Genomic DNA, 25132 nt, shown 5'->3' with positions numbered 1-25132 from the left:
GCAATTAGTATAAGGAAGCTAGGTGACGCAAACAATTTGCTCTCAACTGCTAACCCAAAGGCTGGGTGGTTTGAACCCACCCAGCAATACAGAAGAAGAGAGTCCTGGTGATTTGCTTCTGTAAACCCTATGGAGCAGTTCTACTCTATAACACATGGGGTCGCCATGATTAGAACTGAATCAACAGCCACTAACAACAGCAATAACACCAATTAGTATTCTGTATTCCCTGAGGGGGCAGGCTGGAGCTAAGCAGAGACCTATTTACTTTTCTATTCCTAGGCATAAAAACAAGCAGACAACAACCACAAAAAGAGTTGCCATCGAGTCAATTTCAGCTCATGGTGACCCTATGTGTTACAAGGTGGAGCTACTCCAAAGGGTTTTCTTTGCTGTAATCTTCATGGAAGCATATTACCAAGCCTTTCTCCCAAAGAGCCACTGGGTGGGTTTGAACCATTAACTTTCAGGTTAGTAGTCAAACATAAACTGTTTGTGCTGCCAGGGACATCCTGAGTATAAACTAAGTAAAAGTAATATTGTTTCTCCCTTATATTTTCCCCAAAACAAGATTCACTTCAAACTGTATGCCATTATAAGAACCCACTTCTATGTTTACAACCCTATTAGAGGAATCAAAAGATAAATCTTTAAATGTGGACAATGTTATTTTTACCGTCAAATGCAAACTATATTTATCAGAATGGAGACAGAGAGTATTATGCAAGTGGGGCCTAATGTCATTTTCAGTATTATTTTCAAGCCCTAGTCCCACCATGCAGTGGCCATTGGGTGGGATTACAGTAGCCTGTCTTCTTCTGCACTTGCTTTGGAGGAGGAAAGGAGGGCAACTCTTACTGAATGGGCACTGGGAAGAGATCCATATGTTTATCCCATTCTAGCTTGGAAAAGATGCTAATAAGTGTAATGTCAATAGTGTTAAATAACAAACAAGCAAACAAGTCCGGACTTTGATAAGAGAAGCTTTATTCAGAAAGGAAAGGGGGAGATTAACTATTACAATGGGGAGAGGGGTCTGTTGTAATAGAGAGAACACTCTGACCATAAAATCTGCCAGTGTCTCAAGAATTAGGGAAAATGCCTTTATAGAGATGAGAGTAAACAAAGGTAGTAAAAACTCAGGTGTGGGAAAGTGAGATGAAACAGTGATATCATTGGATGGTATATCAGAATGTTTTACACCGAGGCCAGCCTATTCAGGCCATATAACCATTTGACGCTGAGTCGATTCTGACTCATGGTGCCCATGTGTGTCAGAGTAGAACTGTGCTCCATAGGGTTTTCAGTGGTTGATGTTTTCAGAAGAAGATTGCAAGGCCTTTCTTCCGAGGTTCCTCTGGATGGACTCGAGCCACCAACCTTCTGGGTAGCAGTCAGCTGCATTAATCATTTGCACCACTCAGGGACTGTGGGACGGGTCCTTAAAGAGGGGTAGTAAGTTGGCTTAAACTGAGGGTGGGACAAAGTTCAGGGACTTGGGGGAAGAGAGAAGCTTAAGCAAAGTTTGGTTAACAACTATTTTGTTTCTGATGGATCAGTGGGGACAAGCCATTTAGTTACTTATTTATGAAGCACAGAATGAGAATTTAGAGGATCTATTTCTGGCCTGGAAACCCTGGTGGCGTAGTGGTTAAGCGCTATGGCTGCTAACCAAAAGTATGGCAGTTCGAATCCGCCATGCGCTCCTTGGAAACTCTATGGGGCAGTTCTACTCTGTCCGATAGGGTCGCTATGAGTCGGAATCGACTGGACGGCAGTGGGTTTGGTTTTTTGGTTTATTTCTGGCCTAATCTTAGGTAAACAAGGAGGAATTTTTGACTGTCTTACACTGGGTTCTTCAGAAGAGTAAAACCAGTGAAATGTATATACTAATATACTTAGAGAGATTTATTTTAAGGAAATAGCTTACATAATTACAGGGACTGGTAAGTTCCACATCTATGGGTCCGGTGGCAGGCTAGCTCATGGGGTTGTAGAAGCTGGCAAATCAAAGACCTTCAGGTCAGGTGGCAGGCTGAGGACCTCTGCAGGCTTATGTGCCAGTAACCAGCGGTCAGGCTATGAGAAAAGTGCAGGGTTGGAAGTGACAGAGCTTTGCCAGAACATCCTTTTATATGCTGGAGGCAGGCCACACCCCCAAAGAAACTTCCTTTTCAACTGATTGGCTGCTCTTGCCAGATAACAAATGGAAAGTGATCATATTGTATTACCTTATGGAAAAGCACCTAATCCAGTGTCTGTCAAACCACTGAGAATCATAGCCTAGCCAAGTGGACATAATATTAACCGTCATAGCGTGCCTTATCTAAATCACATGGGAAAGGTCGTTCTTTGTAGTAAGCCATTTTCGTAAACACAAAAGGTGAGATTGCTTTAACAATCCCTGTTTTCCAGTATCACAGGGTTCAGGTAAAAGTCAATGTTATTAACAGCAACAAGTGGGCTTCGACCAATCCTGTGTTTGAGATTATTTTATTCAGGGAGAACTGAGTGCAAAAGACTGCTCCTTCAACGGTCATTATGTGACAGGAAAAAAAAAAAAAAGAAATCAGTTGCTTTTGGTTTTATAAATACAGTATAAAATAAAGTAACACCTCCAGCATTCTCTCTTGCAACGTTTCCACTTCTTTCCTGCATGCTTTTTCTAAAACCCACATTTGAATTATGTAATCCTTTACCTTCTAGTAGATGGAGTCCAAATTCATTAGCACTGGCTATATGCCCATTGGAAACCCTGGTGGCTTAGTGCTTAAGTGCTACGGCTGCTAACCAAAGCATCAGCAATTCAAATCCCCCAGGCACTCCTTGGAAACTCTATGGGGCAGATCTACTCTGTCCTATAGGGTCGCTATGAGTTGGAATCAACTCAACGGCACTGGATTTGTTTTTTTTTTTTTGGTTTATATGCATGTTTGCATCACCCATCTGTCAGTTTGTCATACTGCGGTAGCTTGCATGCTCCTATGGTGTTGGAAGCTATGTCACTAGTATTTCAAATGCCAGACGGGTCACAAATAGTGAATAGGTTTCAGCAGAGCTCCCAGACTAAGACAGAATAGGAAGAAAGGCCTGCCTTTCCCTACTTCTGGAGATTGAAAACCCTATGGTTCACAACAGAATATTGTCCATCTGGACTCAAACATGCCAATGATCATGTAGGTGGCACAAGACCTGGCAAAGTTTTGTTCTATTATACAAAAGATTGGCATGAGTCAGAGCCCACTTGACAATAGCTAATAACAACATAAGCCTATTCATGACCTGGAATATTCCTGCCTTCCCAGGCTACTCTCTCTCTGCTGCCCCACCACTGTCTCTCGTGCTCCAGTGATGCTAAATGCAGTACAGCTCTCCAAAGGTGCCTTACTCACTGTAAGTCCCACTTGTCTTTGTAAATGCTGTTCCCTCTGTGTAGAATACTTTTTCTTCTCTATCACTCAATTCAAGTGACCACGCCAAGAAGAATCAAATGCATCCTCCTCATTGATCTCACAGCATCTTGCATAGCTTTATTATAGTGCTCATAACATTGCTGTTATATGATGATGGGTGTTTCCCCGGCTGGAAAATAGAGACTTTCCCACTTGTTCCATCAGATACACATTTCAATATTGTCCTTTGAATGAATGAATGAATAAAGGAGTAAATTTACCCTTGCCTGTTTATTTAAAAACACCAAAACCAACACTGGAGCTTATTAGCGTTTCATATCCAAATAATAAGAATGAAAACTAAGAGATGCTGATCAAAGCCTTAATAATTTTAGCAAAAATTCTCAAGTGATGGCATCAGTCTCCCCATCAACAGGTATTCATGGAGTGTCTGCTATTTACCTCTTGCTGTGGCTAGCCATCATTTCTGACCCAGCTGTGCTTCAGAAATCTACACTAAGTGGAGAACTCACAGAATATACCCAGACTTTTAAGAATGTACCAATATTCTTAAGATTATAGAAGGAAGTCAGGACAACATGTTACCAAACCAGTTTTCCGATTTCTTAGAGACATGCATTTTGCAATAGAAGCTTTGAGCAAAAGTAATTTTCCCTCTCAGTTATGTGATTTTGGTATTGAATTGGCTGCATGTGCTCTGAAGGTAATTGCTCAACTCTACTAACCCACTCAACAGGCTCAAATTGACTAGCACTTGCCTGCACAAATTTCATTACCTTCTCAGATTCTCTGGTATCATTTTATCAATTCTGGGAATGTTAGTAGCAGGCACTGGCTGGTTTTATCTTGATCCAGTTGAATTTCTTTCAGGGCAAAGACTTTTGGATAATTTGCAGACTCGTTAGAGCTGCAGAGAGCCCATTGTGGTTGTCTTTGCTCAATGACCTCATTTAAAAGATGGAGACTCTGAATCCAAGGTGAATCGAGTGACTTGCTGAGGGTCACAAAGCCAGTTGGTGGCAGACATAGTTTAGAGTTCTTGTTTCCTATGAGGCCAGTGTTATGTTCAACTACCCTAGGCTGCTTCTCACAAATGAGTTATCTCTTTATGCATCCAGTCCCGGGCCGTGCAAGTACATGCAGCCATGTGTACGTTGAAGGCTTTCAGATTTTATCTTCAAAATGGAAGTTAGTTTAAGCACAGCCTTTGAATTTATTCACCATTTAGGAAAATAGATGTATGTGGTATTCTCGACCCACTGAACCATAATCTTTCTACAAAATACTAATGAAATACACAGTGTGATCCAGCTTCTTATTTCTGTCCTCACCCCGTGAACCCTTTTTCCGTCTGCAGCTCTCCATTTGCAGGCAGTGGTGCGCGTACAGCCAGTTTCCAATAAACTTCATTTAGGTAATGTGCAAGACGAAGACTGCTTTGCCATCGGAGTGTTAACAATAACGTTAGTATTAAGAATAAGAATCCACTCCACAAAAGAAAGGAAAAAAAAAAAATGACAAAACAAATAAAAAAAGCATGACATTTTCAACAGTATATTCTAGAAAGAGCTGAAAAAAAAATTAATCCAAGAATATGTATAGGTTTAGTTGAGAGATAAAATAGAAAGCCCACAAAGTCTCTATACACAGGCGATTGTAGCCAAGTTGCTAGTTAGTTGCCGTGGCGTCAGCTCTGACTAACGGTCAACCTTACAGACGACAGGACGAAACATTGCCTGGTTCTGAGCCATCTTCATGTGTGTTGGTATGTTTGTGTTCATTGTTGCAATTATTGGGTCAACCCAGATAATTGAGGGTTTCTGTCATTTTTGTTGACCGAAAGATGGCATTGCTTTCTAGTGATTGGTCTTTCCTGACCATGTGTTCAAAGTAGGTGAGTGGAAGTCTCGCCATCCTCCTCAAATTGGTTAAAGATTTTGGAGCAGTTTGGGTTTAATGAGATGAGGAAGGGAAAACTACGGGGAGAGTGATAAAGAGTTTCAGGCTGTAATTCAGAGGTAGTACTGCACCTCGTGTTCTGAAGATTCTAAGCCTTATGTAAGAGTATGCCACTGGTAGCAAAAAAGAACAGTGATATTGGATTTCTTCTTTGGCTACGGGTGTCACATCTGGAAAACATGGGAGCAGGATCAAACAACCTTATGGCTTTTGCATTCTGGTCTTGGGGAAATCTTGCCTTCTCAGAGTTCAAACAAACAAGACACCTGATAAAAGAAAATACACTGGAAGGGTTTTTATTAATTCCTGATTTGATAGGAGATGACTGGGAGTCATAGAGAAGTCTGGAGTAGTTTCTCTCCTTCTCTATGCCATGGATAAGCTAATGAGGCCCTCTCTCAAATACAATGCTTAGATTGGTACTATGTCAAGCTGCCTAGATTGAAACCCTGGTGCATCGCTTACCAGTCATAGACCTTGGACACGTTCTCTTTAGGTCTTTAGAAGCACCTAATTCATAATTCTAAAGACTTCTGCTTTCACAAATGACTAAAGGTCGTCTACAGTAATCAGCCCAGCATATTATTAAGGACTACCAGCATTTCATTTTAATAATGTCAACCTAGCTCATTACTAGAAACCCTGATGGCATAGTGGTTAGGTGCCATGGCTGCTAACCAAAAGGTCTGCAGTTTGAATCCACCAGGCGCTCCTTGGAAACTCTATGGGGCAGTTCTACTCTGGCATCTAGGGTTGCTATGAGTCAGAATTGACTGGACGGCAATGGGGAGTGCCTTACTAGTGTTACCAGAGAATGGCCTCGGTTCTTGTCTTCGGTATAGGAAAGAATTCAAACACTGAGACAAATAAGTGCCAAGCAAGCAGAGGTTTATTAGCAAGGAGAGGGTTGGTAGTAAAAGTACATTTGACTAGGAAGCTTCAAGCGGGCTGCTCAGGTAGAGAAAGAATCTGAGTGCCCCAATAGTCCTTTTCTTAGGGTTTTATACTCCTTTTTTTCTCTTGATCTGTCTCTACTAACATTTAAAAGCCAGGACAAGACTCCCCCATGAAGACTATTTCCTTGACTTAAGGTTTAATTTCCAAGGAGCCTTAAGTCAAGGAAATAGTCTTCATACACTGGGTGGGTTCTGGGTTAAGGTTTAATTACCAGGTTAGAGATCTTATCAAGTTAGGGACTTTATCAAATCAAAGACCTCTGTAAAGACCATTTCTTTGGCTTGAAGTTTAACTACGTAGGGACCATCTTATTGAGGAATGTCACCACCTCCTGTCTCTTCGTTTGTTGGGATTTTCTTATTGAGGAATGTCACCATCCTCCTGCCTCTTCCTCTTCCTGAGTGCAAGATCTCCCCCTCCCCTTTACACTAGTATTTACTAAGGCCCAGAATTTAGGACTCTGTTCTGAAGTATGGTTGCGAAGCTTCTGGGCACAGGCACCTGTGCAGAAAGCAGGGTGGTCTCTTAGATGTGTGGCTGCATCAGTGTTCTTACCCCATGTCTTGATCATCTAGTGCTGTAGTAACAGAAATAACACAAGTGGATGGCTTTAACAAAGAGAAACTTATTCTCTCACAGTCTAGCAGGCTATAAGTCCAAATTCAGGGCATCAGCTCCAAGGGAAGGCTTTCTCTGTTGGCCCTGGAAGAAGGTCCATGTCGTCAGTCTTCCCTTGGTCTAGGAGCTTCTTCACACAGGAATCTCAGGTTCAAAGTACTCGCTGTGCTCCTAGCACTGCTTTCCTGGTGGTATGAGGTCCCCCATGTCTGTCTGCTTGCTTCTCTTTTATATCTTAAAAGAAATTGGTCTAAGACATATCTAATCTTGTAGCTCTCATCAATATAACTGCCACTAATCTATCTCATTACATCATAGAGATAGGATTTACAACATATAGGGAAATCACATCAGGTGACAAAACGGTAGACAGTCACACAATACTAGGAATCATTGCCTAGCGAAGTTGACACATATTCTGGGGGCACGCAATTCAATCCATGACACCCCAGTGATGGTTTTCAGTAGCTGTTCTTGCTTCGTAGTTATAAATTACCATTATATCATCACCATTTAGGTCCAGTGTAGTTAATCTTTCAGTGTATAATGTGTGCATATATTTTTCTAATAACTAAATTTTTAAGATGTATTTGTGCTACTGTTCTCTCTTATCCAGATGTCTAAAGCAGACATATTCACAATGCCCTTATAATTTGCTTTTACTATGACAGTTCATCAGCAAGCGCTTGTCTGTGAATTGGCTTACAATATACTATCAAGGTAAGCCATAAAATTGTTCAGTTAGTTTTAAGTGTATAAAAAACACGTTGCCATCAAGTTGTTTCCAACTCACAATGATCCTACAGGACAAAGTAGAACTGCTCCATAGGGTTTCCAAGGAGTGGCTGGTGGATTCGAACTGCTGACCTTTTGGGCTCTTAACTGCTGAGCCACCAGGGCTCCTTTAAGTGTATGGAGAATTGTTATTCATATAAGACCAATGTATATACTACTGCTCTTCCATTAAACTAGGTTTAGGCAATTTTTTCTTTTTGCTCTAAAGGGCTGGATGGTAAATATTTTTGGCTTTGCAAACCATACAATCTTTTCTGAAACTACTTAACTTTGTTGTAGCACAAAAGCAGCCATGGACAGTATGTAAACAAATGGACATGGCTGTGTTCGAACAAAAACTTTAATTACAAAAACAGGTGGTAAGCTGGATTTGGCCTGGAGACTGTAGGTTGCTGATATTATCTTGAAAACAAATGATAAGTAATTTCTAAATGGTTCTCTCCGATACTTTTTCATTCTGTTCTTTTGCCACTAGAATGTGAAAATAAGTGGGGAAGTTGGGCCAGTTGGTTTTTGGCCTATTTAAGTCAGCTATTTGAGAACCACTAGTATACAAAAGGAGCCCTGGTAGTGCAGTGGTTAAGAGCCATGACTACCAACCAAAAGACTGGCAGTTCGAATCCACCAGCTGCTCCTTGGAAAGCCTGTGGGGCAGTTCAACTCTGTCCTATACGGTTGCTATGAATCAGAATTTCCTCAACGACAATGGGTTTGGTTTGGCGAAGTGATTAAGAGCTTGGCTGCTAACCAAAAGGTCAGCTGTTCAAATCTACCAGCTGCTCCTTAGAAACCCTATGGGGCAGTTCTACTGTGTCTTACAGGGTCACTATCTTGGCCATCTAGTGCTGCTATAGCAGAAATACACAAGTGAATGACTTTAACAAACAGAAGTTTATTCTTTCACTGTCTAGTAGGCTAGAAGTCCAAATTCAGGCCATCAGCGCCAGGGGAAAGCTTTCTCTGTCAGCTCTGGAAGAAGCTTCTTGTCGTTAATCTTCCCACAGACTAGGAGCTTCTCCACAAAGAAACCCTGAGTCCAAAGGATGTGCTCTGCTCCCCGCACTGCTTTTTTTGGTAGTATGAGGTTCCCCACTCTCTGCTCACTTCCCTTTCCTTTTATCTCTTGTAAGATAAAAGGTGGTGCAGGCCACACCCCAGGGAAACTCCCTGTACATTCAATCAGGGTGTGACCTTAGACCTTAGTAAAGGGTGTTACAATTCCACCCTAAACTTCTTTAACATAAAATTACAATCACAAAATGGAGGACAACCACACAGTACTGGGAATCATGGCCTAGCCAAAATGATGCATATTTGGGGGGGGACACAATTCAATCCGCTGTAGTCACTATGAGTCGGAATCCACTCGATAGCAATGCGTTTGATTTTTTTTTGTATTAAAGGTAGGTTACAGCTGTTTAGCGTTCTGCAAATAGCCAACTTCATTCTTTAACATGAATGTTGGAGAAAGAGAATTGTAAAGCCAACAAAACGTTTCTTTATGCATTTTTATGGGGGAGTAACAAATAGAGGGAAAAGGAAGGTAGCAAACTAGGTTAAATGATACCCAAAGCTTAAATATCTGTTTCTCAGAATAGAGCAGAGCACTAAGAAATAATGATGGAATTTCTTAAAGAAACTGCTTATTAAATAAAAATGAAACTACATTGATTTTGTGGGCAAGAGATTGGATTAAAAGCTAATGTGCATCTTCAAACTAAGAATAAAATAGAAATGTTTATTCTATTAATACAATAATAGGATTTTCAACAGAGAACATTTGTAGCTTGTAACCCATACTTAAACCTTACGTATATAAAATGGTAGGTTTTCCACTATGTACGTGGAAATATAAATCATATGATATTACTAGCCACTTAGTGTTGTTTTAAATAGAAATAAATGCAAGCCTCTATACTGTAAAATATTAGGTTCTATATTAAGCAAAGTGCAGCATCTGATTTCCTTCAGCATAAAATTATTTTAACCTTGCACAATGTTTATTTATAATTGATACAATAAATTAGAAAAGGGCTTTCAAAAGTTTCAAGTAAAGTTAAAATTAAAAGAATGTTAGGCCACCTGTTGCCATCAAGTCGATTCCAACTCGTGCTGATCCCACATGTGTCAGAGTAGAACTGAGTTCCATAGGGTTTTCTAGTTTCTTAATTTTTGGAAGTAGATTGCCAGGCCTTTCTTTTGAGGCACCTCTGGGTGAACTCGACCTCCAACCTTTCTGCCAGCTGCTGAGCCCATTAACAGTTTACACTACCCAGGAACTCCAAAAGAATGCAAGAGTCATACTTCTGGTTAAAACCATAAACAGAAAAGTTTGAATAAATGCATTTGGAAATTGGTTTGTAAAAATTAAAAACAAATATAACAGAATAAGTATATTAAAATAATAGCACATTTGCAAGCACCATCTAAAAGTCCTTATTATCTTCAACAGTCAAACCAAATAGCCAGGTAAAATTCTAGTTAAGGGAAAAATATAGCCCCTATGGTAATTTTTCACAATTGCTCTCCTTAAGGAAATATGACTGTTTTGCTAGGTGCTACGGATTGAATTGGAGCCCTGACGGCGCAGTGGTTAAGAGCTTGGCTGCTAACAAAAAGGTTGTCAGTTTGAATTCACCAGCCGTTCCTTGGAAACCCTTTGGGGCAGTTCTACTCTGTCCTGTAGGGTCTCTATAAGCCGGAACCCACTTCACGGCAAAGGGTTTCTTTCTTTTTTTTCTTTAATGGATTGAATTGTGCCCCCTGAAATATGTGTTGAAATTCTAACACTATACCTCTAGATGTAATATGGTTTGGGAATAGGGTCATCTTTGTTATGCTAAAGAGGCCCTATCATTATAGGGTGTGCACTAAACCTAATCACTTCTGAGTTACAAGGAGCAGCATACAGCATAGACTTGAGACAAGGAAGTACAAAAAGTAGAGGGGGGATAGATGACACACAGAGGTCACCAAAAAACTGAGGAATGACGGGTTACAGAAGTTAAGACAAGGATTCTCCCCCAGAGGGACACAGAGAGAGTCCTCTATAGCTCATGCCCTGAATTTGGACATCTAGCTTCCTAAATAGTGAGAAATTAAATATCTGTTCTTTAAAGCCACCCACTTGTGGTATTTCTGTTACAGCAGCACTAGGAAACTAAGGTATGAGGCTAGCAATTATCTTTTAAGCCTTGCGTATTACTTATATCATGCCAGAATTTCCACACTTCCATTCACTGGAGAGAATATAAGCCTAGTACACCTACCAGTGAAGCCCTGGTGGTGTAGTGGTTAAGAGCTTGGCTGCTAACCAAAAGGTCAGCAATTCAATCCCACCAGCTGCTCTTGGAAACCCTTTGGGGCAGTTCTACTCTGTCCTACAAGGTTGCTATGAGTTGGAACTGACTCAACGGTACCTAACAACAACAACACACCTATCAGTAACAGTTTGGGTTCTCTGGTTTAGTTGATGACTGAGTTCTGCAGGCCCAGAGACCAGAGATAAACAACCTGAACTGGGGCAGCTGTAACGAATACTGTCCTCCAGCAAGTGAATGAGATGACATATGAAAAACACCCATCAAATTCTAACCAGCATAAGGAATTGTTACAGAATGACCTTACCTAGGTTTTCAACATAACAAATACATACCAATCAGACAATCTTTGCTTGTACAGACATTACAGAGGATTTTCGTTTATAAAAAGAGTAGTGATTTGACCATGAAGCTTATAGTTGATGCTTACATAATCATTACATTTTTGCTGTTGTTGTTAGGTGCCGTCCAGTCGGTTCCAACTCATAGTAACCCTATGCACAACAGAATGAAACACTACCCGGTCCTGAGCCATCCTCACAATCGTTGTTATGCTTGAGCTCATTGTTGCAGCCCCTGTGTCAATCCACCTCATTGAGGGTCTTCCTCTTTTCCACTGACCCTGTACTCTGCCAAGGATGATGTCCTTCTCCAGGGACTGATCCCTCCTGACAACATGTTCAAAGTATGTAAGACACAGTCTCTCCATTCTTGCCCCTAAGTAGCATTCTGGCTGTACTTCTAAGACAGATTTGTTTGTTCTTTTGGCAGTGCATGGTATATTCGATATTCTTCGCCAACACCACAAATCAAAGGCGTTAACTCTTCTTCGGTCTTTCTGATTCGTTGTCTACCTTTCACATGCATATGATGCGATTGAAAATACTATGGCTTGGGTCAGGCGCACCTTAGTCTTCAAGGTGACATCTTTGCTCTTCAACACTTTAAAGAAGTCCTTTGCAGCAGATTTACACAATGCAATGTGTCTTTTGATTTCTTGACTGCTCCTTCCGCGGCTGTTGATTGTGGATCCAAGTAAAATGAAATCCTTGACAACTTCAATCTTTTCTCCATTTATTATGATGTTGCTCATTGGTTCAGTTGTGAGGATTTTTGGTTTCTTTATGTTGAGGTGCAATCCATACTGGAGGCTGTGGTCTTTGATCTTCATTAGTAAGTGCTTCAAGTCCTCTTCACTTTCACCAAGCAAGGTTGTGTCATCTGCATAACGCAGGTTGTTAATGAGTTTTCCTCCAATCCTGATGCCGTGTTCTTCTTCATATAGTCCAGCTTCTTGTATTATTTGCTCAGCATACAGATTAAATAGGTATGGTGAAAGAATACAACTCTGATGCACACCTTTCCTGACTTTAAACCAATCAGTATCGCCTTGTTCTGTCCGAACAACTGCCTCTTGATCTATGTAAAGTTTCCTCATGAGCACAATTAAGTGTTCTGGAATTCCCATTCTTCACAATGTTAGCCATAATTTGTTATGATCCACACTGTCGAATGCCTTTGCATAGTCAATAAAACACAGGTACACATCCTTCTGGCATTCTCTGCTTTCAGCCAGGATCAATCTGACATCAGCAATAATATCCCTGGTTCCACGTCCTCTTCTGAAACCAGAATGAATTTCTGGCAGTTCCCTATCGATATACTGCTGCAGCTGTTTTTGAATGATTTTCAGCAAAATTTTGCTTGCGTGTAACATTAACGATCTATAATTTTCACATTCGGTTGGATCACCTTTCTTGGGAATAGGCATAAATATGGATCTCTTCCAGTCAGCTGGCCAGGAAGCTGCCTTCCATATGTCTTGCCATAGATGAGTGAGTACCTCCAGCGCTGCATCTGTTTCTTGAAACATCTCAATTGATACTCCATCAATTCCTGGAACCTTGTTTTTTGCCAATGCCTTCAGAGCAGCTTGGACTTCTTCCTCTAATACCATCAGTTCCTGATCATATGCCACCTATTGAAATGATTGAACATCGACTAATTCTTTTTGGTATAATGACTCTGTACTCCTTCCATCTTCTTTTGATGCTTCCTGCGTCATTTAATGTTTGCCCCATAGAATCCTTCACTGTTGCGACTCAAGGCTTGAATTTTTTCTTCAGTTCTTTCAGCTTGAGCAACGCCAAATGTGTTCTTCCCTTTTGGTTTTCCATCTCCAGCTCTTTGCAAATGTCCTTGTAATACTTTACTTTGTCTTCTCGAGACACCCTTTGAAATCTTCTGTTCAGTTCTTTTACCTCATCAATTCTTCCTTTTGCTTTAGCTGCTCGACATTTGAAAGCAAGTTTCAGAGTCTCTCCTGACATCCATCTTTGTCTTTTCTTTCTTTCCTGTCTTTTCAATGACCTCTTGCTTTCTTCATGTACGATGACCTTGATGTCATTCCACAACTCGTCTGGTCTTCAGTCACTAGTGTCCAATGCATCAAATCTATTCTTGAGATGGTCTCTAAATTCAGGTGGAATATACTCAAGGTCATATTTTGGCTCTTGTGTACTTGCTCTGATTTTCTTCAGTTTCAGCTTGAACTTGCATATGAGCAATTGATGGTCTGTTCCACAGTCGGCCCCTGGCCTTTTTCTGACTGATGATATTGAGCTTTTCCATCGTCTCTTTCCACAAATGTAGTTAGTTTGATTTCTGTGTGTTCCATCTGGCGAGGTCCATGTGTATAGTCGCCGTTTATGTTGGTGAAAGAAGGTATTTGCAATGAAGAAGTCATTGGTCTTACAAAATTCCATCATTCAATCTCCAGCATTGTTTCTATCACCAAGGCCATATTTTCCAGCTACTGATCCTTCTTCTTTGTTTCCAACTTTCACATTCCAATAGACAGTCTACTTCTGAAAAGCATTAGCCAGTGAAAACCTTATGAATAGCAGTGGAACATTGTCTGATATAGTGCTGGAAGATGAGCCCCCCAGGTTGGAAGGTGCTCAAAAGATGACTGGGGAAGAGCTGCCTCCTCAAAGTAGAGTCGACCTTAATGAGGTGGATGGAGTAAAGCTTTCGGGATCTTCATTTGCTGATGTGGTATGACTCAAAATGAGAAGAAACAGCTGCAAACATCCATTAACAATCGGAAGTTGGAGTGTACAAAGTATGAATCTAGGAAAATTGGAAATTTTCAAAAATGAAATGGAACCCATAAACATCGATATCCTAGGCATTAGTGAGCTGAAATGGACTGGTATTGGCCATTTTGAATTGGACAATCATATAGCCTACTATGCTGGGAATGACAACTTGAAGAGGAATGGTATTGCATTCATCTTAAAAAAAAAATGTGTCAAGATCTATCCTGAAGTACAACACTGTCAGTGATAGTATAATATCCATATGCCTCCAAGGAAGAGCAGTTAATACGACTATTCAAATTTACGCACCAACTACTAGGGCCAAAGATGAGGAAATAGAAGATTCTTGTCAGATGCTGCAGTCTGGAAAAATCTGAACACTACATTCCAAGTGAGATTTTTACGTTTGATTCTTTGTTTCTTTGAAAATTTCAAAACAAATGTCTTGCAAGTTTTGAGTGTCTCATTAGAAATAATCTAACAACAAAGAGAACATTAAAAAATGCTTATCCTTTTCTTATAGACAACTATAAAATAAAGTGTTTATATGGCATGGGGTCAGAATTAATTTAACCTTTCTTCTTTATTCTGATCAAGGCTGACATGTGCAGAAAGTGGTGTGTCCTTCACTCTCACGTTATCACTACCACTGATTTTCTTCAGCTCTGCGTTTCCGTCGCCTTGATCTACAGCCGACACATTTAGCACTGACGTTTTGCCATTGCTCAGTACTGTGCAGTTTTGTTCCATGCAGGTTAGTTTCATTTCTGCAATTTAATAGTGAGTTTTTTTCTTTAAGGATAAAGATTATGTGTAAGATTTTTTTCAGCCGTCTCCCAGAGCATTTACCGTAGTTCAATTGCCATAAAAAAAAAAAAAAGTTTAGCAAACATTAAAGAGCTATTTATTGACTGACGTAGACAGCATCCTTAATCCAACTGCAAACGTGCTACTGGACAAAGAGAGATCGTTAAGCTAGCCCGATAGCTACTACAAGTTGAGTGACACAACGGGGTGCAATCTAAAATTTTGGATTTGACCAGATTTAAGTATCTCCACTCTCCTTCATCATGATTTCTCATGTTTATATGGAGAAGAACATTTCTCCACATTTTTTTTCTTCTCAAATCTTATTCATAATTAAATCCAGGCTTAATGGTTGAGGAAAGATCATCCCCTCTCAGACTTTCAGTCATAAAATCTCTCTCTGTCTCTCTGTGTGTCTCAGTGTTTTTCTCTCTCTCTATATGTGATGTTAGTATATATGGAAGATATATACATATGCATATATATATATATTTGATGCTGTGTGTGTTTGTGTGCGTAGCTTCTCTGTCTCTCTGGATAAGAATGACTGAAAGACTTTGACCTGTGATATAGCATAAACAATTTGAATTAGAAGAAAAAAGAGCTTTATTTTTCACTGTAGCTTATCATTTGCTTATTTCCGAATTGTAGTGCTCATCTGATAATTTGACTATCCAGTATACTTTCCCTGAGAAGAGAATCCCCCTTTTCATTTTGGGAAATGTTTTGTCTACATTCTCAAGATTAATTTTTTCTGCCCCTTTACTCCAGAGATGAACTCATGAGCCAAGGCCAGCCAACCAGAGTCCCAGTGATTGGTTAGGGTAAGGGAATGGGCTTTTTGCCCAGTGACAGTGTGGCCTGGGACTTCTGCTTGAATCATTGGGAAAGAGGAGATTCCTTTCTGTTACAGCTGCTGAGGTGGTAGTCTGTATGCCTGGGTTGGCTTGTTGCCATCGTTGTCAACACATGGTGAAAGATTTTCTGAAAAATAAGCTAGCACCAGTGAAAGAAGAACTGAGTGGTAGCAAGAAGCAGATTTTATGTGGCTTGGTTTGAACATTTTTCAGTATAAGGCAATAAACTCCCTTTTTAGATGAGGCTTATTTGAGCTGAGTTTCTGTTATTTACAACTGGAAGAATTCTGCCTAATTCACCTTTGTCTAGAAAAAGGCTTACAGTTCTCATATAAAAGAATCTATTCTGTGTTCTTTCTTTCATCACGGTAAAGGTAGCAGATTTCTCCTGCCCAGCACTATGGTAGTTCGAGATTTACCTGTACTGGTTATCGTCAAGCCAACTCTAACTCAGTGACCCCATGTTGTCAGAGTAGGACTGTGCTCCCTAGGGTTTTCAATGGCTGATTTTTTCAGATGTAGATCACCAGGCTTTTCTTCCGAGGCACCACTGTGTGTACTTGAACCTCCAAACTTTTGGACAGCAGCTGAGGCATTAACTGTTTACACCCAGGGACTCAGTTCAAGATTTAGGCACGGAATAACACTGATAGAACGGCCCCTGTGTTTGGAAGTTCTAGTTTTATCCTATTGTATAGTTTTAGCAGAACTGAGTGTTAGGTTTAATATTTATAGTACTAAGATGGCTGCCAACACCAGAGGTAATGATTGCTTGTTTAGTCTAATTTTCAAGATACCATAAGTAAATTTCTCACGGTACAAAGCAATGTGAAATCAGTAGTTATTTTTTTCTCGTTTATGTGAACATGACTTGTGAGTAGTTCAGCAGTGTGGCTCAAATACATGCCTCCTTCAGAGCTCTGGCTGAAGAAGAAGTGCAAACTTCTTATTGCTTTCAATGGTCACACATACTTTAAATGGATTGGCATTTCTCACCTTCTCAGTGCTACAAGAAGACATGAAAAATGAAAATTAGAGAGCAGGAGTGATTAAACTCTGGGTCTTGTTATACTTTTGGTCTTCTGGGTTTACGATTGGCCATGTACTTAGTATCAGAGCAAAGTTAAATGAAAATACTTGACACTAAGAGACTGACTGAAGAAATTCCTAGGAGATTCTGTGGAATGGTGAATAACATAGAAGAGAATTTTGGAAAGAGCATCATGAAAAGTTACTAAATGTAAGAGACTGAAGTTTACACCATTCTAAAACAGAAACAAATACGGCAAACGTAACTAGATGATACAGTTGAGTGGTGCTGTTCAGTAAAAATACAATGCAAGCCATATATGTCATTTTCAATTTTCTGGTAGCCAGGATAAAAAGCAGTAAAAAAGAACAAGAGAAATAAATTTTAGAACATATTTTATTTAACTTAGTATATCCAAAATATTATAATTTCAATATTGTTGCTGTTGTTGTTAGGTGCCGTCAAGTTGGCTCTGACTTAGCGACCCTGTGCACAATAAGACGAAACACTGCCTGGTCCTGAGCCATCCTTACAACCATTGTTATGCTTGAGCTCATTGTTGCAGCCCCTGTGTCAATCCACCTCATTGAGGGTCTTCCTCTTTTCCACTGACCCTGTGCTCTGCCAAGCATGATGTCCTTCTCCAGGGACTGATCCCTCCTGACAACATGTTCAAAGTATGTAAGACACAGTCTCGCCATCCTTGCTTCTAAGGAGCATTCTGGTTGTACTTCTTCTAAGACAGATTTGTTCGTTCTTTTGGCAGTCCATGGTATATTCAATATCCTTTGCCAAAACCACAATTCAAGGGTGTCAATTCTTCTTTGGTCTTCCTTATTCATTGTCCAGCTTTCACATGCGTATGATGCAATTGAAAATACCATGGCTTGGGTCAGGCACACCTTAGTCTTCAAGGTGACATCTTTGCTCTTTAACACTTTAAAGGGGTCCTTTGCAGCAGATTTCCACAATGCAATGTGTGTTTTGATTTCTTGGCTGCTGCTTCCATGGCTGTTGATTGTGGATCCAAGGAAAACGAAATCCTTGACAACTTCAATCTTTTCTCCATTTATCATGATGTTGCTCATTGGTCCAGTTGTGAGGATTTTTGTTTTCTTTATGTTGAGGTGCAATCCATACTGGAGGCTGTGGTCTTTGATCTTCATTAGTAAGTGCGTCAAGTCCTCTTCACTTTCACCAAGCAAGATTGTGTCATCTGCATAATGCAAGTTGTTAACAAGTCTTCCTCCAATCCTGATGCCATGGTCTTCTTCATATAGTCCAGCTTCTTGTATTATTTGCTCAGCATACAGATTAAATAGGTATGGTGAAAGAATACAACCCTGACACACACCTTTCCTGACTTTAAACCAATCAGTATCCCCTTGTTCTGTCTGAACAACTGCCTCTTGATCTGTGTAAAGGTTCCTCATGAGCACAATTAAGTGTTCTGGAATTCCCATTCTGTAAAATACACACTGGATTTTGACAACCTAACATGAAAGCAAAGGAATGTAAAATAACTCAATAATATTTATAAAAAATTTCAATATTAAATCAATATAAATTTTATTGAGCTATTTTACATTCTTTTGCTTTCAGATTAGGTTGTCAAAATCCAGTGCCTATTTTACAGTTATATCAATGCACTAGCCACATTGCAAATACTTAATAGCCTCATGTGGCAAGAACCTGCCGTTTTGGAGGGAGCTGGTTAGAGAATTGAAGAAGAAAAAAATTCATTCTAGTTGGTGTCTGAACATTAAATTTCTAACCAAAAAAAGAGAATCAAAGGGCAAATCTTCATAGCTACCTTCTCCTCAACTCTAACCTTAATCTTAATGTTAGCCTAGTCCTTACCCCTGCATTCTTTCACACAAATGTGGTCAGTGCATTTTGGTGAATTATTACACATGGGTCCAAATATTATTAGGAAACAGTATGCAAATTGGATAATTAAGGAGAATTTTCAAAGGTATGTGGGCAAGGCATAAAACCATTGGAGATAGTGCAGTATCCCAGAAATTAAAATTAATGTTTACTATCTTTTTGAAGGTTACAAAGGAAGGAGTAGTCTCCAGAATCTGGCGCAGGCGGGGCTGTTGACAGAAGCTATGGCCTTCAGTCAGGGGACACTGCCCGCCCATGCTAACCCTGCAGCAGGAAGCAGGGAAACTCAACCTCAGACCTTTCTTTCCTCTCTTCTCTAGTCTCTGGCTGGTAATTCCCATTGGTGGAACCCAGCTGCATACAGGAGAACAGAGGACCCTGCTGACACAGTCTTGGTAGTCAGCAACTGGAGCAGAGAGCAGTGAAGAAGGACGACCTAGACGGACATCTTAAACTATCCAGCACAATTGCCAGCATGAGGAAATTAAGAAAAACCAAAGTAAAATTGGAGATAGAATACAAAATGAATGAGGTCTTCAAAAGAGTAAAAAGCATTAAATGTGTTTTCTTAATCTTCCCTTCTCCATTTTGGTATCTTGCATTTTGTTTCCTGTCTTAAGGTCAATCATTTTGGGGCCCATAAGTATATTTCACAGGGTTCAGGAATGATTTGAAATAATGTAGAATGTTTTGTGCATTTTTTTTTTCCTGGGAAAAATTCATAGCTTCCCATAAATGCTTGGTTATGGGAGCTTAAGAAACCCTGCTGTAGAAGGCAGGACATAAAACTCTCCAAATTGCTGAATATTACCCAGATGTAGGGTGGCTGGCAATTTTCTTAGGCTGAGTTCCCTGAAGCAGAGTCTGATTTATTAAGGAACTAACCCCAGGGAAAACTGTTAGGGAAGCAGAGGAGGCAGGGCATGGAAGGAGAGCAGGAAGCAAGGGTCTGACCTTAGGCAAAGTCCTGAGAAGTTTGCCTTCATCCTTACTCCACAGGGAATCTCTATAAGGTAAGTTACACCTGAAAGCTGTCATTCATCCTTATCTAAGGCTGCTTCTCAGAAGATGTGAATTCCTGGGCAAATTCGGCCTTCTGTGAAGAGGACAAAGCAGCTTCCTAGCCCAAGGGCAGTACTGTGAAGACCCGCAGGTGCTGGCAATAGGAAGAAAAAGCTCAAATTCTGTCTTAGTCATCTAGACTGCTGTAACAGAAATACCACAAGTCAGTGGCTTTGAAGAACAAATTTATTTTCTCACGGTTCAGGAGGCTAGAAGTCCAAATTCAGAGTGTGGCTCTAGAGAGAGGAACTTCTTTGTCTACTTCAGCTCCTGATAGATAGCCAGAAATCCTTGGATTCCTGGGTTTATAGAGTCATCTGCCTTGGTAGTCATCAGATACCAAAAACAAACAAGAAAAACAAACCCATTGCTGTTGATTTGTTTTGACTCATAGTGACCCTATAGGACAGAGTAGAACTGTACCATAGGGTTTCCAAGGAGTGCCTCGTGGATTTGAACTGCCAACTTTTTGCTTAGCAGTTGAACTCTTAACTACTAAACCACCAGATAGTGTCTGTCTTTTCCCTGTTTATGCTCTCCTCTGTGTCTTATCTGCTGTTTTTATAACTCAGACATACCCTACCCTGATAATGACCTTATTAACATAACAAAGAAAACCTTTTCTCAAACAGGATTACATCCGCAGTTAGAGAAGTTAGGATCCCAACACATATTTTGGGGGGACACAATTCAATCCATCACACTCACCAAAACTAGCAAAAGTCACATAGAACAGGCAAAGAGTATCCAATAGTGTCCACTAAACCAAAAAACTTAGTGCCAATGACGGCAGAGGTGAGTGACAGGCAATTAGTTTATTAAGGCATGTAGAACCCAGCTTCTTCTCACTGCTGAACCCAAATGTGAAGATTATAGAATAGGAAGTTGGCAATGGGGTGGGCACCACCTTATATTGGCCACTACTAGGCAATAGACCCCTGCCTTTTGTCCTATGGCAAGGTCTCGGTGTTGTGATACCTGCCTTGCACTGGGAGCATCTCATTGTTCTCTAAATTATCAAAGCAACTCATGCAGTGAGTCCAAGTGCACCTCATCCTAACATAAAACCTAGTCCTGGCCTCAATATATTAACTCTCAGGCTAATTGTAATCAACACAAAATGGTAAGCCTATACCTCTTTTTCTGATTTCCTGTGTTCTTCCCCTCTCTTATAATAATGGCAATAACAATAATGACAATAATGAAGAAGTTGATGACAGAAATTTATTGAGCCCTGGCTCTGTGTAGGCTGTGAGCTAAGCATCTTATGTGGATTGCCTCATTTAAAAGTCAAACCATGCTGTAATTTAGATAGGATTTTCATTTTATTTTTACTCCAGGGAAAACTGAAGCTTAGAGAGTTAAAGTAACACACCTAAGGCCACAGCACTAGTACTATGAATCCAGTCTTACTGGTTCCAGAACTCAAATACTTTGTAGTCTAATTTTTCCATATAGTAAAAACCAGTTGTCTTTGAGTCGATTTGGACTCATGGCTACCCCATGCGTGTCAGAGTAGAACGATGCTCCACAGGGTTCTCAATGGCTGATTTTTTTCCAAGCAGGTCATCAGGCATTTCTTCCAAGGCATGTCTTGGTGGACTCAAACCTTCATCCTTTTAGTTTGCAGCTGTTTGCTCCACCAGGGACTACATTTCCTACATACTAAAACCAAAAAACCGGTTTCTATCAAGTTGATTCTGACTCATAGTGACCATATAGGACAGAGCAGAACTGCCCCCATAGGGTTTTCAAGGAGAGGCTGGTGGATTCGAACATTGGTTAGCAGTGGAGCTCTTAGCCACTGTGCCACATACTCAGATATCTCTGAGCATTTGGGGGCATACTGATTGTATGGGTCATCAACACATGCAATTGTGGCTGTCTTTCTGATAGACAAGGCACCCTCAAGTGTCTCTGAGTGGTTTGATGAACACCTTGTTTCCCCTATGATGAGAACAAGTAATGCTACCCTGCCCCAGGTAGCTGGGTAACTGGAACAAATGGGGTTGCTGTTCTCTCTGGTGATGTGGATTTATAGAATTGGCCGGGTTCCTCTGGAAGGATAAAGACCAACAGAAGCCATGTAACAGAATATTATACCACTTTGCCTCCTCAGTGGGACCTAGAGACTGGAAGCTTCAACACACCTGGACTTTAAGTGGGCATCTATTATCAGCATCTTTATCCTCAGCAAAACCAGCCTTTCAGCAATTACAGCTGAACTTCATGGGTGTGTCTTTTCCATCTGTGCTTAGGGACCCTTTTCTTCCAAATTCTCACTCAGCCATTTAAGTCAAAGGCACTTAGTTCTTCTTGAGCGCTTTTCCATGTCAAATAGAAATAAGCATGCTGCTCGAATTCCAGGAAGCGTATGGCCAAATGAGGATGTTGTCCAGGCTTAGCAAATGGAAGATCAGGCCAACGTGGGAAGTAGTAGTATCATCTGACTGAGAACATTTGTCTGATCTTGCTATTCATATTCTAAGCTATGGAATTCTTTTTTCCTGCAATATGCTCTAGCTGTGGAGTATTCATTTCTGTATGTATGTCTGTGCATTTGTACCTAACTCTGCATTTAGGTAGATTAAACAACTATGTGGCATAGATTACGTGAAAATACAAAGGCACAGTCAATATACTATGCCCACAGAACTCCCAGATTATAGAAACTCTTCTGTATTTATGCCTTTGTCTCCATATGGACTGGTTAAATGTAATTCAATATGCTTACTCACTAAGAAAAATGATTGAGTCACTTCCTTAGATCTGGTATAACAACTGGAGTATCATGTTCAATCCTGGGATCTCTGCATTACAGTAAAATTTACAATGGGAGGAGAAAAGGATTTTTCCACATTATTTCAGATAAAACTTAGTAGAACAAATAAACCAAAGCCAAATAACAAAGACCACAATAGGAAGTCTTAGGAAAAGGTGATGTTTGTCTTCAAGTATCTGAAAGACTAATGTGGAAGAGAAATTCCATTTGTTCTGATCAATGCCATAGGGCTGAGCTAGAGATGAGGTAGAAGCCTCATGAAGGCAGATTTCAGCTAGACATAGGGAAGAGCCGATGTGCTATTGAATTGGCTTGCTTTTGGTGGTGGCAAATTTGGTGTCATTGGAGACAGCCAGGCAGTAGCTGAATGAAGTATGGTGTGGCAGTGACAACTCAAGGATCAACCAGTATCCATTTTCCTCTTCTTCCTTGCTAACAAGACCTGAGGTGATTGATTCAGATGAGCAAGTATGCTGCCCTGCTTCCCTTGCAGATAAGTGCGATAAGGCTGTAGGGACAATCACTGGATGGAGTTTCTGGCACAGGTTTTTTCGTTGTTGTTGTTGCCCTTCTCTTTCTTCTGGCTTCCTACCTGCAGTGCAGATGTGTTGGCTGTAGCTCCAGCTGTATTTTGAATGATGATATGACTTTCAGGATGAAAAAAACATACTCAGGAGAGTAGAGTAGAAAGATAGAAGCAACCTCAGCCCCTGAGAGCCTTATCAGCCTGGGTCACCTATCTTCTTTCGTTTTTAACCTGAAAGGAAAGCAATCTTCCATCTTTTATAGCCTAACTACTAACCTCTAAAACTAGCAGCCAAATGCAATTCTTATTAGATATGTGTGTAGTCAACCACCCAGTCTTGTGGTCTTTGTCAATTCTAAGTCTACGGGTATAAGAAGTCATGACTCCTCTTCCACATATTATCTGTATAACTTATAATCTATAACAATTAAAATATCTGAAGGTAAATAGGAGGATAGCATTGAGATATTACAGTAATATATTTTTATTCTAAATTGCCTAAAAAAAAAAAACCAAAAACTAAACCCATTGCCGTCAATTACGATTCATAGCAGCCCTATAGAACAGAGTAGAACTGCCTCATAGGGTTTCCAAGGAGCAGGTAGTGGATTCAAACTCCCTACCTCTTGATAAGGTCTCTAGTGCCTAAATATCCTGTGACATTGATTCAGGAGCAAGTACTGATTTATTTGCTTGGGGGAATCCTAAAACAAAGAGGTCATTGCTCGACTCTAGTTTTAAATTGGCATTTTATATGTACCATTGAGGCAATGTCTTCAAAGTGAGGCTTTATTGAGAGAGAACAGGGCTTTCTAAATTATAAAACCATTCTTCTTCTAACAAGAACCAAGCTGGCTGACTCAGACAATAGAGTTTTTTATATAAGTCATAGGGCGCAGGAGAAAAAGAAGATGGGTATAGTGAAATGGAAGAACCATTTTCTCTGCTAATAAAAGGAAGGTCACAGGGCTTTCTGTGCTGGTAGAAAGACCTATGGGGTAGGCAAGAAGGGAGGGAATTTAGACTTGAGTGCTCTAGCTCCCCCATTGGGCAAAATTCGCGAAGTAGGGGTAAGGCAGAAATCTAGGAAAGTTAGGGACAGTCTGAGAACATCAGGGCTGGTGGCCCTCAAAAAAGGTGTCTTTTTCTGGCAGGCTGCTGAGGTTAATAGGGCATAGGAGTGGAGAGCAAAACTGGCAGAAAGAGGTGTCTAGAGAAGGCCTGGGGCCATATTCCTAGTTCTCTATGGGCTCTGTGTGTGTATCAAATGGCCCATGTGCTCTAGGATGGATGGCATGTTGATGCTGAGAGGCATGTTGATCTGTACCAGTGTTATGAATTGAATTGTGTCCCCCCCAAAATGTGTGTTAACTTGGCTAGTCCTGATTCCCAGTATTGTGTGATTGTCCACCATTTTGTCATCTGATGTGATTTTCCTACATGTTGTAAATCCTACCTCTATGATGTTACTGAGGTGGGATTAGTAGTAGTTATGTTAATGAGGCAGGACTCAATCTACAAGATTAGGTTGTGTCTTAAGTCAATCTCTTTTGAGATATAAAAGAGAGAAGTGAGCCTCCGAGAGACATAGGGGCCTCATACCACCAAGAAACAAAGGCCAAGAGAATAGTGTATCTTTCGGACCCTTGGTCCCTGCACTGAGTAGCTCCTTGACCAGGGAAAATTGATGACAACGGCCTGCGCTCAGAGCCAAGAGAAAGGCTTCTCCTGGAGTTGGTACCCTGAGTTCAGACTTCTAGCCTCCTAAACTGTGAGAGAATAAAATTCTCTTTGTTAAAGCCATCCACTTGTGGTTATTCTGTTATAGCAGCACTGGATAACTAAGACAACCAGCAAGGTGCCAATGCGGGTACATTACCTGTATTCAGATTTCATTTTGAGGGAAAAGGAATACTTTGAGAGTCAAGAAACAACCTTATTCTGGGTCTTGACTTTTTATTTGTGTATTCACCAAATTCAGTTTAATCGTTGCCAAATCTAAGTGTGTCCTAACA

This window comes from Loxodonta africana, chromosome 6, assembly GCF_030014295.1.
Source record: "Loxodonta africana isolate mLoxAfr1 chromosome 6, mLoxAfr1.hap2, whole genome shotgun sequence".
NCBI lineage: Eukaryota > Metazoa > Chordata > Mammalia > Proboscidea > Elephantidae > Loxodonta > Loxodonta africana.
Note: the sequence above shows the minus strand (reverse complement) of the source record.